This window comes from Kogia breviceps, chromosome 2 (genome assembly GCF_026419965.1).
Source record: "Kogia breviceps isolate mKogBre1 chromosome 2, mKogBre1 haplotype 1, whole genome shotgun sequence".
NCBI classification, from domain to species: Eukaryota; Metazoa; Chordata; class Mammalia; order Artiodactyla; family Physeteridae; genus Kogia; species Kogia breviceps.
The window spans coordinates 7,695,296-7,709,147 of NC_081311.1; positions in this window are offsets into that span (position 1 = coordinate 7,695,296).

The window sequence follows — 13,852 nt, forward strand, 5'->3', positions numbered from 1 at the left end:
CACGAACCCGTGTCCCCTGCATCGGCAGGTGGACTCTCAAGCACTGCGCCACCAGAGAAGCCCTCATGTGTTTTCTAAGATCATTTTGGTTTCTTTGGCAGTCTCTAGAAAAACAAATTGTACAAAGTCTCTTTTAGTACTACCTTTTCCGCTTTCAAAATAACTGCTTTTTCCCCATGTGTATACTAGTATTTACCATTTTTATTAAAGTATCCTTGTTATGTATGGTATTGTTTCTGTTTCTTTGTTTGTTTTTACCTGAACAGAGTATTTTGGATGCTTTTCTATGTCAGTAGTCACAAGTTTATGTCATTCTCTTTTAGATGAAAAAATTAATCAGTCTATCTAAGAAAGAAACGGAAAATTTTATTCAAGCCAAATTGAGGATTATAACGCCAGAACAGCTTCTCAGAAAGCTCTGAGAACTGTTTCACCGTCTGTTAAAAGTCAAAACAGGGACTTCCCTGGTGGCGCAGTGGTTAAGAATCCACCTGCCAATGCAGGGGATACGGGTTTGAGCCCTGGTCCGGGAAGATCCCACATGCCGCGGAGCAACTAAGCCGGTGCGCCACAGCTACTGAGCCTGCGCTCAAGAGCCCGTGAGCCACAACTACTGAGCCCACGTGCCACAACTACTGAAGCCTGAGCGCCTAGAGCCTGTGCTCTGCCACAAGAGAAGCCACAGCAATGAGAAGCCCACACACCGCAACGAAGAGTAGCGTCCGCTCGCTGCAACTGGAGAAAGCCGGCGTGCAGCAATGAAGACCAAAACACAGGCAAAAATAAATAATAAATATATTTTTTAAAAAAGGTCAAAACAGTTTTACGTAGGCTGTACACTAGATGATGTATTATTGACAGCTTACAGGGTCTGGCGAGCAGTGGGTCATGGGTCATTTTGGCCTCTTACAAGATTAAGAAGGAATGCAGGACTTTCTTGGCGGTCCAGTGATTAAGACTCTGCCCTTCCACTGCATGGGGCATGGGTTCCATCCCTGGTAGGGAACGAAGATCCTGCGTGCTGAGTGGTGTGCTGCTCCACGACCCCCAACCCCCGCCCTCCCCCCCAAAAAAACGAATGTTATCTTTAAAAAGTTGTCTTGGTGGTGCTAGAAAATATTGCTCTTTATGGTTGAGCAGTTATTTCTGCCGATGAGGAGGTTTGGTTGCTGCTTAACGCAGATACACACAGTGCACAGTAGAGGGGAGAGAGGAGGCCAAAGGGCAGAGAATTTATGTTTAAATTTTTCTTTCTTTTTTTTTTTTTTTTTTTGCGGCACGTGGGCCTCTCACTGTTGTGGCCTCTCCGGCCGCGGAGCACAGGCTCCGGACGCGCAGGCGCAGCGGCCATGGCTCACGGGCCCAGCCGCTCCGCGGCATGTGGGATCTTCCCGGACCTGGGCACGAACCCACGTCCCCTGCATCGGCAGGCGGACTCCCAACCACTGCGCCACCCGGGAAGCCCTACATTTTTCTTGTCTTGCCATAAAATATGAATTTTATTTCACACTCTAATGACTGGTATTTTATCTTAAGTGGGTATATGATAATTTCATATCAGGAGACATTTGAGTTGTCTCCAGTTTTTCACTCGTTTTTTTCTTTTAGAAGTGGAACGAACTTTAATAGCCTGTTTTCCGGTGTTATTGAGAAATAATACATTAGACGTGCATCGCTGTAAAAGTCTAAGGTGTACAGCGTGATGGTGTGATTTCCATATGTTATGAACACTTTTTCACCCTTTAAATAGCTGGTCACGACCACTTCCGTATCTTAGGTGTGAGTGTCTCTGTAGAGTAGATCCCTAGAGGTGGATCGCTGCCTCAAGGAAACAACTTATTTGTTGGTGCCACATTGCACCCTGCCCCCAACCAGGTTCTAACGAGTCACCTCATAGCAGCATGGGAGTTAGTGACCAGATTTGTGAGCCACAATGGGAACTCTACTGGTGTGTGTGGGGGACTCTGGCATAAGCCTGCCGTGCCCCCGAACGTGAGGCCCCCCATAAAACGTCAGAGGGCGCCGCATCTCACCCCGGGTTGGAGCTGTGGGGCAGGGGTTATTAAGGTTCCTGCTGCTCCCAATCACGTCCCCTTGTGCACATTAGAATCACCAGGGGCTTCTCAGGCCATACTCCAGACCGGAATCTCTGCGGTGTCCCCAGGCATCGGTAACTTGAAGCTCCCCAGGTGATTCTGGTGCGCGCTCAGGGCTGAGAAACCTGTCTTGGGAATCTCACCTAAACGCAGGTTCTGATTCAGTGTGTGTGGGTGACTGGAGACTCCGCCTCTCCTGTAAGCTCCCGGGAGAAGCAGGCGCTGATGCTGCCTTAAGGCACAAGATCATTATCAGGAGTAAGTTTAATTTGCATTCAGCAATTCTCACTCATCGGAGAAGGCCTAAAGGCAAGGTGAATTTAACAAATCAACAAGCTTCCTGCTAAATTCTTTGAGGGCCTTGATGGTTTGAGGAAGGCCCTGTAGGAAAGCATAGTTAGAACCTGGGGTGCAATAAGGTGGCCAAGGGTCCTGGGCAAGCCGCTGGGGCTTTAATTGGTCGACAATGGGATCTGAGGGGAGGGAGTGAAGTGGGGAAGTAGGATGATCCCAAATGAGTTAGGAAAGCCCACCAGCTGCACAGCTGCTCACCCAGTGTACGCTTACTGTTTTTAAAATTTATTTTATTTATTTATTTATTCTTGGCTGCATTGGGTCTTCGTGGCTGCGCGCGGGCTTTCTCTGGTTGCGGCCAGCGGGGGCTACTCTTCGTGGCGGTGCGCGGGCTTCTCGTTGCGGTGGCTTCTCTCGTTGCGGAGCACGGTCTCTAGGCACGCGGGCTTCAGTAGTTATGGCACGTGGGCTCAGTAGTTGTGGCTCGCGGGCTCTAGAACACAGGCTCAGGAGTTGTGGCGCTGGGGCTTAGTTGTTCCATGGCATGTGGGATCTTCCCGGACCAGGGCTTGAACCCGTGTCGCCTGCATTGGCAGGCGGATTCTTAACCACTGCGCCACCAGGGAAGCCCATGCTTACTGGTTTGCCAGCCACGTCTGGGGCTGTGGGTGTGTGGACAGCGAACAAGGCAGGAAGGCCCTCCTCACTCTTCCGAGTCCCCCCAGGGATGAAGCAGGGGAGCCTGGGTGGTGGGGAGGCAGGGAGGAGGTAGAGGCTTTGGAATTGGACCTGGTGTGGAATGTCAGACCTATTGCCACATCTTAGAGCCTCACTCCTCATTTGAGGAGGTGGGATGATACCCACCTTTCAGGAGAGATCTGAGGACTAAGATGGTGTAGGCAAAGCCCTGGCACAGCACCTGGCAGAGCTCCAGATCAGTGAATGAGGTGCTCACCTTTGTGGTACAGATGCTACCTTATGGCATATGATCATTAGCAGGAGGCCCCAGCACACAAATTCAGGTGGGGGGAGGACCTCTGGAAGGGTGACAGCCAGAGGAGGGGAGAGGAGACTGGCTGGGCCCTGAAGGAGAAGAGTGGCCCAAAGTAGAGGACCCGCAGTGAGAACGGGATGCCCAGATACAGGCCCTGGGTTAGAGTCAGCCAAAGAAAGATAATCCAGGAGCTATTTTGTATATACACACAAACCCTGTGTTAATTTGCTAGGGCTGCCATAACAAAGCACCACAGACTGGGTGTCTTTAATGACAGAAGTTTATTTTCTCATAATTCTGGAGGCCAGAATTCTGAGATCAAGGTGACTGCAGAGTTGGTTTCTTCTGAGACCTCTCACGTGATCTGTGTGTCTGTGTCCTAACCTCTTACAAGGACACCAGTCATATTGGATTAGGGCCCACCCTAACGACCTCATTTTAGCTTCATTATCACTTTAAAGGCCTGATCTCCGAATGCACTGAGGTTCTGGGGGTTAGTTCTTCACCGTAAGAGTGTGGGAGGGTGGCATAGTTCAGCCCATAACAAACTCCAATGATGACTTGTTCTTTGGATTCCGACCATCTCGGACACCTCATCTAAATGGATCACTGCACACATAAGGAAACAGGGTTGGGACAAGATGTCCGATTTACCCAGGATAATACATGAGGAGGAATTACAAAGGTTGAAATTACAGTGTGTTTCAGGCACTAGGAATTTAAAGATCCCAGCTTCCTCCTGACAGGAAGGGGACACACCACGTGGGAACCACTTGTAGGTTTAGATCTGTTTCTCAACACTGGCTGCCTATCAGGGTCACCTGGAATGCTTAAAAATTTATATCGATGTCCAGGCCTCACCTCAAATAAATTCCATCAGAATCTCAGTATATTAAATGCTCCCTAGGGGAATCCAGTGCGTAGCCTTTGCAAACTGGATATTGAATGTGGACGCTCGAGTGGATATTGACTGTAAAGCAGGGTGTCATTCACTAAACCTACCATTCCATGCACTGGGCTTGCACTAGGGTCCACTGGTGAAAGAGACAGACATGGTCCTTGACCTCATGGGGCTTTTTAGTCAGTATGTTACCGAGTCCAAGCTCGTGTTGCTCGCTGCACAACAGGCCAATAAATGGAGAGAGGAACTGATGGGGCAAAGAATATCGACTTTATTTGGAAAGCCAGCAGACAGAGAAGATTGTGGACTAGTGTTCCAAAGAAGCATCTCACCACACCCCCTTCCCTTTCAGTATAAAAGAAGCTAGAGTTCAGGCTTCTTTTATACTAGAAGGGGAGGGGGCGTGGCTGGTTGCTGCAAACTTCTTGGTGTCAGAATCCTTTGTTCTTGCAGCTGTCCACGTAGGTCAGGTCACGATGATGTTCGTGTAAACCTCTAACAAGAAAAAACGTTATTCTCCATTCTGCAACTTTTTATCTCTATGTGAATGAAAGCGTTATATACTTCTAAAGGTCAGAGCCTTGACAGTGAGCTATCCTGTCTATCTCAGGATATAGGCAACTTTCTTCAGCAAAAGTAATAGAATGCAAAGTTTAAAGAAACAGATCCAGCATGGAGTCAGATTTGTTCTTCCCTATTACGAGTACATTTATTTGAAAAATATTATGTACTACGTGGCTAGCCCCAGAGGAGAGGCAGTGGTTCCAAGAAATAGCATTAAACAGTATGTGCTAGGTGCTGTTCCAAATGTGTTAGGTTTCATCACAGGTACTAATATCCCCATTATTTTATGGACGGGGAAACCAAGGCTTAGAGAGACAAACTTGTCTTGGGTCATTGGAATAGTAAGCGGTGGAGCCCTGGAGCCCTGGGTGGGCTGGACCAGCCTTCTGCAGGGAGGCAAGAGGTAGTCCAGGCGCTCCAGTGGCTGGGGGCACAGGGGACAGCTCCTCCACTTGGCTCAGGAGCATGGCTGAGGGGCCCTAGGTGTGAGTAAAAGCATTTCAATTTGTTTCTAACTTGGGGGATGGATTTTGAAAAATACAAGCAGGAGCTGTTCAAATGAATAATAGAGGCACAAAAGAAGCTTAGTCCTTTTAGCAAAAACTCTTTAAAATCTACTTCAGGACTTACTCTACTGTTCGCTGCATGTATAATGGCTTAGAGGAGTTTATTAGCTCCCCAGCCTTTATTTATTTATTTTAATTTTATTTTTTTGCTGTATGCGGGCCTCTCACTGCTGTGGTCTCTCCCGTTGCGGACGGAGCACAGGCTCCGGACGCGCAGGCTCGGCGGCCATGGCTCACGGGCCCAGCCGCTCTGCGGCATGTGGGATCCTCCTGGACCGGGGCACGAACCTGTGTCCCCTGCATCGGCAGGTGGACTCCCAACCACTGCGCCACCAGGGAAGCCCCCCCAGCCTTTATTTTGATTGCCTTGGAAATGAGATTTCTCCCTTGATGCATATTGGTCCAGTCCCTCAAATCGTTAATGAAATATCAGAGCTAATACGGTTTTTATAATTTGTTTTGTATCACAATACTTAAGTGCAGAGCAGATGGTAGCTAAAGATAAATGGGAGTAAGGCAGAACCTGGTTCAAAGCATCCTGTTCCACTGGACTGTTCATGACTCGGGCTCCTGCATACATGGGCCGTGGAGGGCCTGGGTTCCTTCTGATCTTGGTGGCCTTCCCCCCAGGCCATCGGGGTGCATATTCCTCTCTGAGATAGAAAGTGGAGGATGCGACTAAGCTCTGCCAGTCCTCAATTTCTTCTGCCTTGCTTTTTATCATAAAGCACTTAAATTTAGTGGTTCCCGAGGGCCGAGCCATGTACTAATTAATGATCTGGAAGTAATTACTCCTGGGAGTAATTTAAAAATACACACGCAAAGAGCACACAAAGCTGCAGGGCCTCACATGGTGACCTAGGAGCGTTTTGCACTTCCCTCTGAGCAGCTGTGTGATCTTAGGCAAGTCACTGCCTGTCTGTCCTTTATGAAATGAGGGGGTCAAATTAAGGCAATATTTCTTAAAGAGTGGTCCTGGCGGAGTTGGTGTCTGGAGGTGGGCCCTGGGACGGATCCTGCTGGCCTGAACCCCCAGCCGTTGAGCACACGGTTCAGGTGGTCCCTCAGCACGCCTCGTGAACCCACAGTGGAGCCTGGGGTCTGTTACCCCAGGAATTAGATTTCAAACAGGGACGGCCCAAGACAGTCACCGCGTTTTGTGCATTCCCTATATCCTCTAGTGACTTAGTTTCCCCCAAAGTCAGTTCCTCGGTCGCGGACAAGGGCCTTCAGGCTCTGGGTGGAGGAAAGGGCGGTCCCCTCGCCCCGATCGAGCCCCTCCAGGGCAACTCAGCATAACCAGGAGTAACTACGAGTCGGGTTTGGCGGCAGCCGCTCGCAGGTGCAGGGCGCCTCTGGACGGCAGGGGGCGCTGTCCGCAAAGCTTTGGTTCCGGGGTCCGAACGGAGAGCGGGACGCCGCGCGTGCGCAGGGGCCGGGGGGCTCTGAGGCGGGGCGGGGCCTGCGCCCCGAGAGGCTGATGGTCCCGGACCTTCTCGCTGCAGATCCGTGCGCGGGGGCCGCGGCGGGGTCCCGAGCCTCGCAACCGCGCGCCGAATGCAGTGTACTTTTGCAAAAGTTGTTTCATTATTAAATGGGCTCCTGGTAGGAAAATCGGAAGTGTAGACACCGATCTCCCACGGCCACTCTCCGCAGAGACGGGTGCTGCTGCGTGGGGCCCCGGGTCAGACCTCTGTCGCCTACACTGGGGTCTGTGAATCGCTTGCACCCTCTGAGAGCCCAGGCGCCGTCTGCTGCCCGCCTCTGGAGCCCCTTTCAGTTCACTGTGCAGGGCAGCGGGAGAATCAACCACCGCTCCGGGATGGTGAGTTTTTAAGAGTCTCGTGGCCAACCTGACAAGCGACGGTCGCCTGTGAGTCCACCCGGCAGGGGGCAGGGGGCGCTATGACCCCGTGGGAAGGGCCTCCCGGGACCTCCTGGAAGCTCCTTGGACGGCTGCCCTGGCCTCCGAGGGGTTTGCAGCTAGAGGTCCTGCAAGGACAGGGGCTTTGGACTGGAGGGCGCGGAGGGGAGTGGAAGGAGGGGGAGAGGGGGGAGAGGAGGTGGGGTTAGTAGGAGTCGCCCTGGAGGTTGGGGGAGGGGAGTTGTGCAACGAGTGTGAGGATGTGGGGCCCGGTGCACACCTGGCTGTGGCTGGATGACACTGGCACCTGGGCACCGAGATACTGACAGTCCTGCCCGCCAGCGAGGTCTGGCAGCCCTGGGTTGTGTGAGTGCCAGGGGCAAGGCCAGTGCCTGGGCCCAGAGCTGCACTCAACTGAAGTCTTCCTTGGCAGGAGGTGGGAGGGAGTTGCCCACCTCGACTCCCCCTCCTTGCTCCTGCGTCCTTCCAGGCTAGTCGCCAGCTCCGTAACTCTGGTCCAGTTCTGCAGCCTCCGCAGTCTCGGTGTCCTCATTTAGGAAAATCGGGAGCAGGGTGCTGGTGGGGCGGTATTGGGTCCTTGGTCCTGCCTGTCTCCTCCTCTGCCCCCTGACCTTGTCCTCTGGGAGTTCGCAAACTCCAGAGGGTGCTGGCGTTACCTGAGACCTCATAAACGTCCGGGCGCCCAGGGCTCTGCTCTGACAGGTGGTTGCTATAGGTCTGGGTGGCGCAACGAACCCCCCTGGGAACACTTCTCCTGGGGTCTGGTTGTGGACCCCATCGGCCCCCAGCACTGGGAAGGGAGGTGCCAGGGTAGTGGGCGGTGGGTGGTACCCACCCGAGACTCATTAACCTGCAAGGCTCTGTGGAGAGTGAGGGATTTTAGTGGTTTCCGTGGCGAACATTGGGCAGGACCCTGAGTTGATGTTTCACTTAGGAGGTGTCATTGCTCCCAGGACGTGAGGACACCCCTGGACTTGGACAGCCCTGGGGGTCGGGTCCTAACCCTGAGTTCACTTGTTCAAGGCCTGGGGTCTGACCTGGATTCGCTTGCCTGGTGCCTGCCTCTTCCCACCGGTCTTAACTTGATGAGTGAATGGTGACAGCCATCCTATCCTTCCTTCCCAGTTGGGGGCCAGTTCATGCTTTAGTTCATGAATCCCCATAGCAACTCTGCAGAGTTGGTAGTTCTCAGGCCGAGTCCGAGGGACGCCAGACAGCTTGTAGAGTCTTCAGGTGGGAGGTGGGGCTTCACCCTCGTGGAGCCTGGTGCCCAGACAGCCCCATCCGTGCTGTGGAAGTAACTGAAACTCCAGGCCCCGCCCTCACGACCACGATGGCCCCGAGTTTTCCAGCCTGAGAGACCGGGGCTGGTTTGGTAAGCGGAGCTCGGGTGGGTCTGGGTTCAGCCAGTTCTAGAGGCCAGGGCTGGGGGGTGGTAGCCCCCTCCCCTGGCTGCCATGCCCCTCCCTGTTCCTGCTGCCTGGGGCCCAGCGCGGCCCCACCCCGCTGCAGCCTGGCCCTCTCTGGAGGGGCTCCGCCAGCTTGCCCTTTATTATAACCAGGGCTCTCTGCTGAGGTGGGGAGGGACTGCGCCCCGTCTGGAGGGATGTGCGCCTCAGTGGAGCCTTCTTCGGGCTGCCTCAAGCTGGGGGATGCTCTGCATCCCTGGGTCGCAGAGGGAGGCGCCGGGAGCACCGGGCGGCAGGAGCTGTGCCTGGCCCCGCTGGTCAGAACTCCGCCTCCCAGGCCTGGGCTGTTCGCGCCTCTCACCTCCAGAGCGTGGAGTCGTGGCTCCCGACGGCCCTGCAGACACGGCCAGCCCAAGGTCCGCGTGTGGCACCAGGCGTCCCCCGGGCAGCCGCTTTCCCAGAGGACCCCGCGGCCCCGCAGGAGGCCACACACTGCCCCGTCACGACTTTGACGGTGGGAGCCAGGAGGCGGAGTCAAAATTGCATGGAGAGTGAACAGCTGAGGACCCAGTTTGGCCTGGTCAGGAGGATGGCCGGCCACAAAGGGACACTGAGGGATGCCCGGGGAGCAGAAGGGACCCATTCAGTTCTCCCAGAACGGGAGTTGCCTGCTAATTAGGTGGGGAGGACCCTAGCAGTGGGTGGGCTGCAGGAAAGGGTGGGACGGGTGGGGGAGTGAGTGACCCCACTGGGGAAGAGCCTGCTGGCTCTGATCCGCTAGAACTGAAAGTCCAAACCTGGCCCTGCACACCCGCTGCTGCAGAACTGTGCAAGGCGCTGGTTAAAGAATGGTGATGTGCCAGCCCTGTCCCAGACCGCCCTGCTGAGACAAGAAAGTCCTGCACTGGGTGGGGGGCTTACACACAGCAGACCCCTGTCTGGTGCTGGTCGGGGATCAGGCCTTCGGCACGCCGCCCCTCAGCATCCTGCTGTCTGTGAGGTGGGGGCTCTTTCAGCTCTGGGGTGGCTGGTGAGGCTCAGCGTCAGGAGGAATCCTGCAAGCAGCCTTGTTCCTTGACTCAGTGGGCTGTGCAGATACTTCCAGGTTCTCCGTGTGCTCTGTCGAGAGAGGTTGGGGAACACCAGATTCTGTCATTTCATCTCGTGGCAGAACGGAGCTGTATTATCCCCACTCCACAGACGAGAAAACTGAGGCTCTGGGAGCATAACGACTTTCCCAAGGTCACACTGTGCTGGGGCTGGGCCTTGCCCTCTGATCCCGCCTTCTGGGGGTGGATGGAGCCTGGGCACGTGATGCTGATTTCAGGGTGCAGCCTGGTCGGGAGCCACAGTCCCGATAGCCTCTTGGTTACCACTCCATGTGGCCTCGCTGCACGTGGGACGCTCCTCAGGGCCACCCAGGGCTCTGGAGAGGGGAGGTAAGGGGGGATCCCCTGCAAGTGCCGCTGGACAGCATGAAGACAGGCCCAGCGAGGGTTCTGGGCTTCCTGGGAGCGGGGCCCACCTCTCTTGGGGGATGCCCACCCACGCGCCCGTGCCCACTTCTGTTGCCCCAGGTGGCAGCGGTGGCAGCTGAGAGTCACCTCTCGACCCTTCTGGAGATGCTGCTGTTCCTGTCACAGCACCAACCTGTTTGCTTAAAAATGGCCTGAATGACTCTTGGTGGGCCTCTGGTGGGTCATTCGGGGTCACCTGGCTTTGTGCCCACCCTCTATGCCGAGGGCCCTCGTTCAGGGCTTGTTAGGAGTGCGGTTAATGGATCCCAAGGGCGGGACTGAGTGGGGTGTGAGCAGGGACGTGGTAGTACCGCCAGAGGTAGAGTATGAGTGGATCAGACAGGGCCGAGGAGTCCTGGGTGACTCCCTGCCATACACTCGGGTCCGTGGCCCGGGCGGCTCAGGGGCCGGGTGTGGGACAGTGACGGATGGGCCGTGGACGGGGCTCCGGGCTCAGATAGCTGCGGCGGCCCTGGCAGCACTTGGTGCTCCCTGACTGCACAGCTGCACCCCAAGCCTCAGCCGCTCCCCGCCGCGTCGCTGATGGGCTCAGCCAGGGAGTCTTGGGGACGTCCCTGCCACAGGCTTCTCTCATCCTCCTGGGCAGACCGCTGCCCAGAAGCCACGGGCTCAGTGAATTCCTGTGTGAATTATTCCTCGATGGGAGTGAAGGAGAGCTGCGATTTCCATTGTCCTCTCTCCAGGCTCAGAACAATGTGCTCAGACAGGAAAAAAATGGGAAAGCTTTGCTTAGCTAGCAGATTGTTCCCAGAGCATTTCACAATTTGGATTGAAAAACGGGTTGCTGTTTCTTAGGCCATCTCTTGAGGCCTGATAGGTTTTCCATTCCAGCTTGAGGCAGGAAAGGGAACTTGAGTGGGGGCTGGGAGGCTGGATGGAGCCCAGGAAAGCCCCCCAGGTGTCCGAGTCTCTGGGGAAGCTGACTTCTGCATTTGTCCCCCTACCCTCTGCTCTGGTTTCTTTCTTTCTTTTTAAAAAATATTTATTTATTTATTTTGGCTGCGCCGGGTCTTAGTTGCGGCACTCGGGATCTTCAGTTGCGGTACGCGGGCTTCTTAGTTGCGGCATGAGGGATCTAGTTCCCCGATCAGGGATCGAACCTGGGCCTCCTGCATTGGGACCGCAGAGTCTTACCCATCGGACCACCAGGGAAGTCCCTGTGCTCTGGTTTTGAATGAAGGCTCTGTGGGCGGATGGAATTGAAGATGAGAGAATCTGGAAGTAACTGTGACCTCCTTAACCCTAAGATCTTACTCTTGAAACTAGAGACTCCGGTTTTCAGAGCTAGAAGACTCTAAAGAGCGCCAGGCAGCTGACACTTGCTCAAGGACACACAACAGGTTAGCAGCAGGAGCTGAACTTGAACCCAGATCTCTGAACTTTCAACTTTCTGGAGTTGGGGATCAGAGCAAAGGGTCCTGGTTTGTGTCTGCTCCCTTTTACACCCAGGCCCTCATGTGCTACCTGACGTATTCCACTCAACATGACGAAATAGGAAAGAATTGAATTTGTTTTCTATTGCCAAGTAACAAATTACCACACAACGAGCAGGTTAAAACACATGCATTGGGCTTCCCTGGTGGCGCAGTGGTTGCGAGTCCGCCTGCCGATGCAGGGGACACGGGTTCGAGCCCCGGTCCGGGAAGATCCCACGTGCCGCGGAGCGGCTGGGCCCGTGAGCCGTGGCCGCTGAGCCTGCGCGTCCGGAGCCTGTGTTCCGCAACGGGAGAGGCCACAATGGTGAGAGGCCTGCGTACCGCAAAAAAAAAAAAAAAAAAACAAAAAAACACATGCATTGATTATTTCACAATTTCTGTGGGTCTGGAGTCTGGGAGGGCTCAGCTGGGTCCTCTGCTCAGGGTATCCCAGGCTGTAGATCTGGTGTCACCTGGGCCGTGTTCCTTTCAGGACCTGGGAGTGGGGGGGCCTCCTCCAAGAAAATGGGGTCGTTGGCAGAATTTAGCTCCTGCCGGCGTAGGACTGAGGTCTTGCTTTCTTGCCGACGGTGGGCTGGGGGCTGCTCTTGGCTCCTGGAGGCCTGCAGTACCTTGCCACGCAGCACCCACACGGCCCCTCACACAGTCTGGGGGCTCATTTCCTCAAGGCCAGAGGAGGGTCTCCCTCTCCAGTCTGCTAAGACGGTGTCTCATACAATGTGATGTAATCAGGGAATCAGCGGAGTGACTAGCCCATACCTGTGGCCGTTCTACTGACCAGAAGCAAATTACAGGTTCTGTCTGTACTCGGGGATTTAGACAAGGGTGTGACCCATGGGTGGGTGTCCACCATAGAAGTGGAAGCCTGGACAAAGTAAACACACAAGAAAAAGCGAGAGTGAAGTTTTCAAGTGGTGCATCGACTCAAGGCATCGGCTCCCCACCCCGGCTGCTGCCGGCCCAAGCTTAAAATGTGAGCTGTGCTTCATCTGGCTGACGTGGGTGCTGATATGGCCAGTGGCTTTGCTGAGATATAAAGCTGCACTTGATTTTACTGCTATGGGAGACTGTAAATAATGAAAAGGTTGATGTCCGTTCTGTCGGCCCCTCGTTTCGGCTCTGTGTTCCGAGTTGGCTTCCTTGGGCCAGGAGGCAGATGAACGGTTTCTTTGTATTTCCAGGGCCGCCCTAAAGACAGGCCCCCTCAGCCTTTCTTTGGGTCTACGGAGAGGGAGGCCTTTGTGGGCGCTGGGGGGAAGGGCTGGGGTTTGGTTTCTGGGATTGACAGACACTGGTGCCCTGATGCCCCCCCAGATGGGAGAGTGGCTGCCTGGATGTTGGCCGTGGGCAGGGGGCTGGGTGCCGGGAACAGCAGCTGTAGGCCCCGTGGCCAAGCTCATGGTCAGTGTAGCAAAGATACAGCGGGGGTGAGTGGTCCACAGCAGACCAAGGACAGGGCCTCTCTGCTGTGGCCCGGGGTTCATGCACAGCTGAGTCTTTGGGGGTCAGAAGGAGGGCCCAGTGCTACTAATTTTGGGGGTCTGGTCAACCCTGGTGAGTGAGGTGTTGGAAAAACCCCAGCCCTCCTGAGTTTGAATGCTGAGTGGTAATGTTTTACTGTCAAGTGGGGAGCAATCTAGCCCAGAGACCAGGTGCTGGGCGCTGAGGTTTGGGAGAGGAAAAGTAAGGTGGGTTTTCCAAAGCCCAGACACCCTGAACTGTGTCTGTCCCTTTTCAGGATCGCAGGGTCTCAGGGTGATGGCCAGCGATACCACGGGCTGGCTAGAGGGGGCTTACTGCGTGCGTGAGGTGTGGGCTGGGATTACAGCGTCCAGCTAACTCAGCTGTTCATGGGACGTACCTGAGTCGGGACTGTGGCACTCAGCTAGGTCTGCCCTGGGCTGGGCAGGCTAGGTGGCCAGGTCTGGGTTTGTCACGGGCCCCAGCTAGGTTTAATTTTATGTAGAAAAATTATCAAATGAGATGTTTCTCGAATCTGAGTGTCATGGAGCAAAGCCATGCTTGTTAACATAAAGAATATTCTAGCAGGTAGCTGCTTTATAAGGTCAGCAGACTGGGTCCCTGTACCTTGGTGGGCCTGTGTGGTTGGAGGGGCACAGGGTTTTATTACATCTGCTTTGCCGATGAGGAAGCTGAGATTCTGAAAAG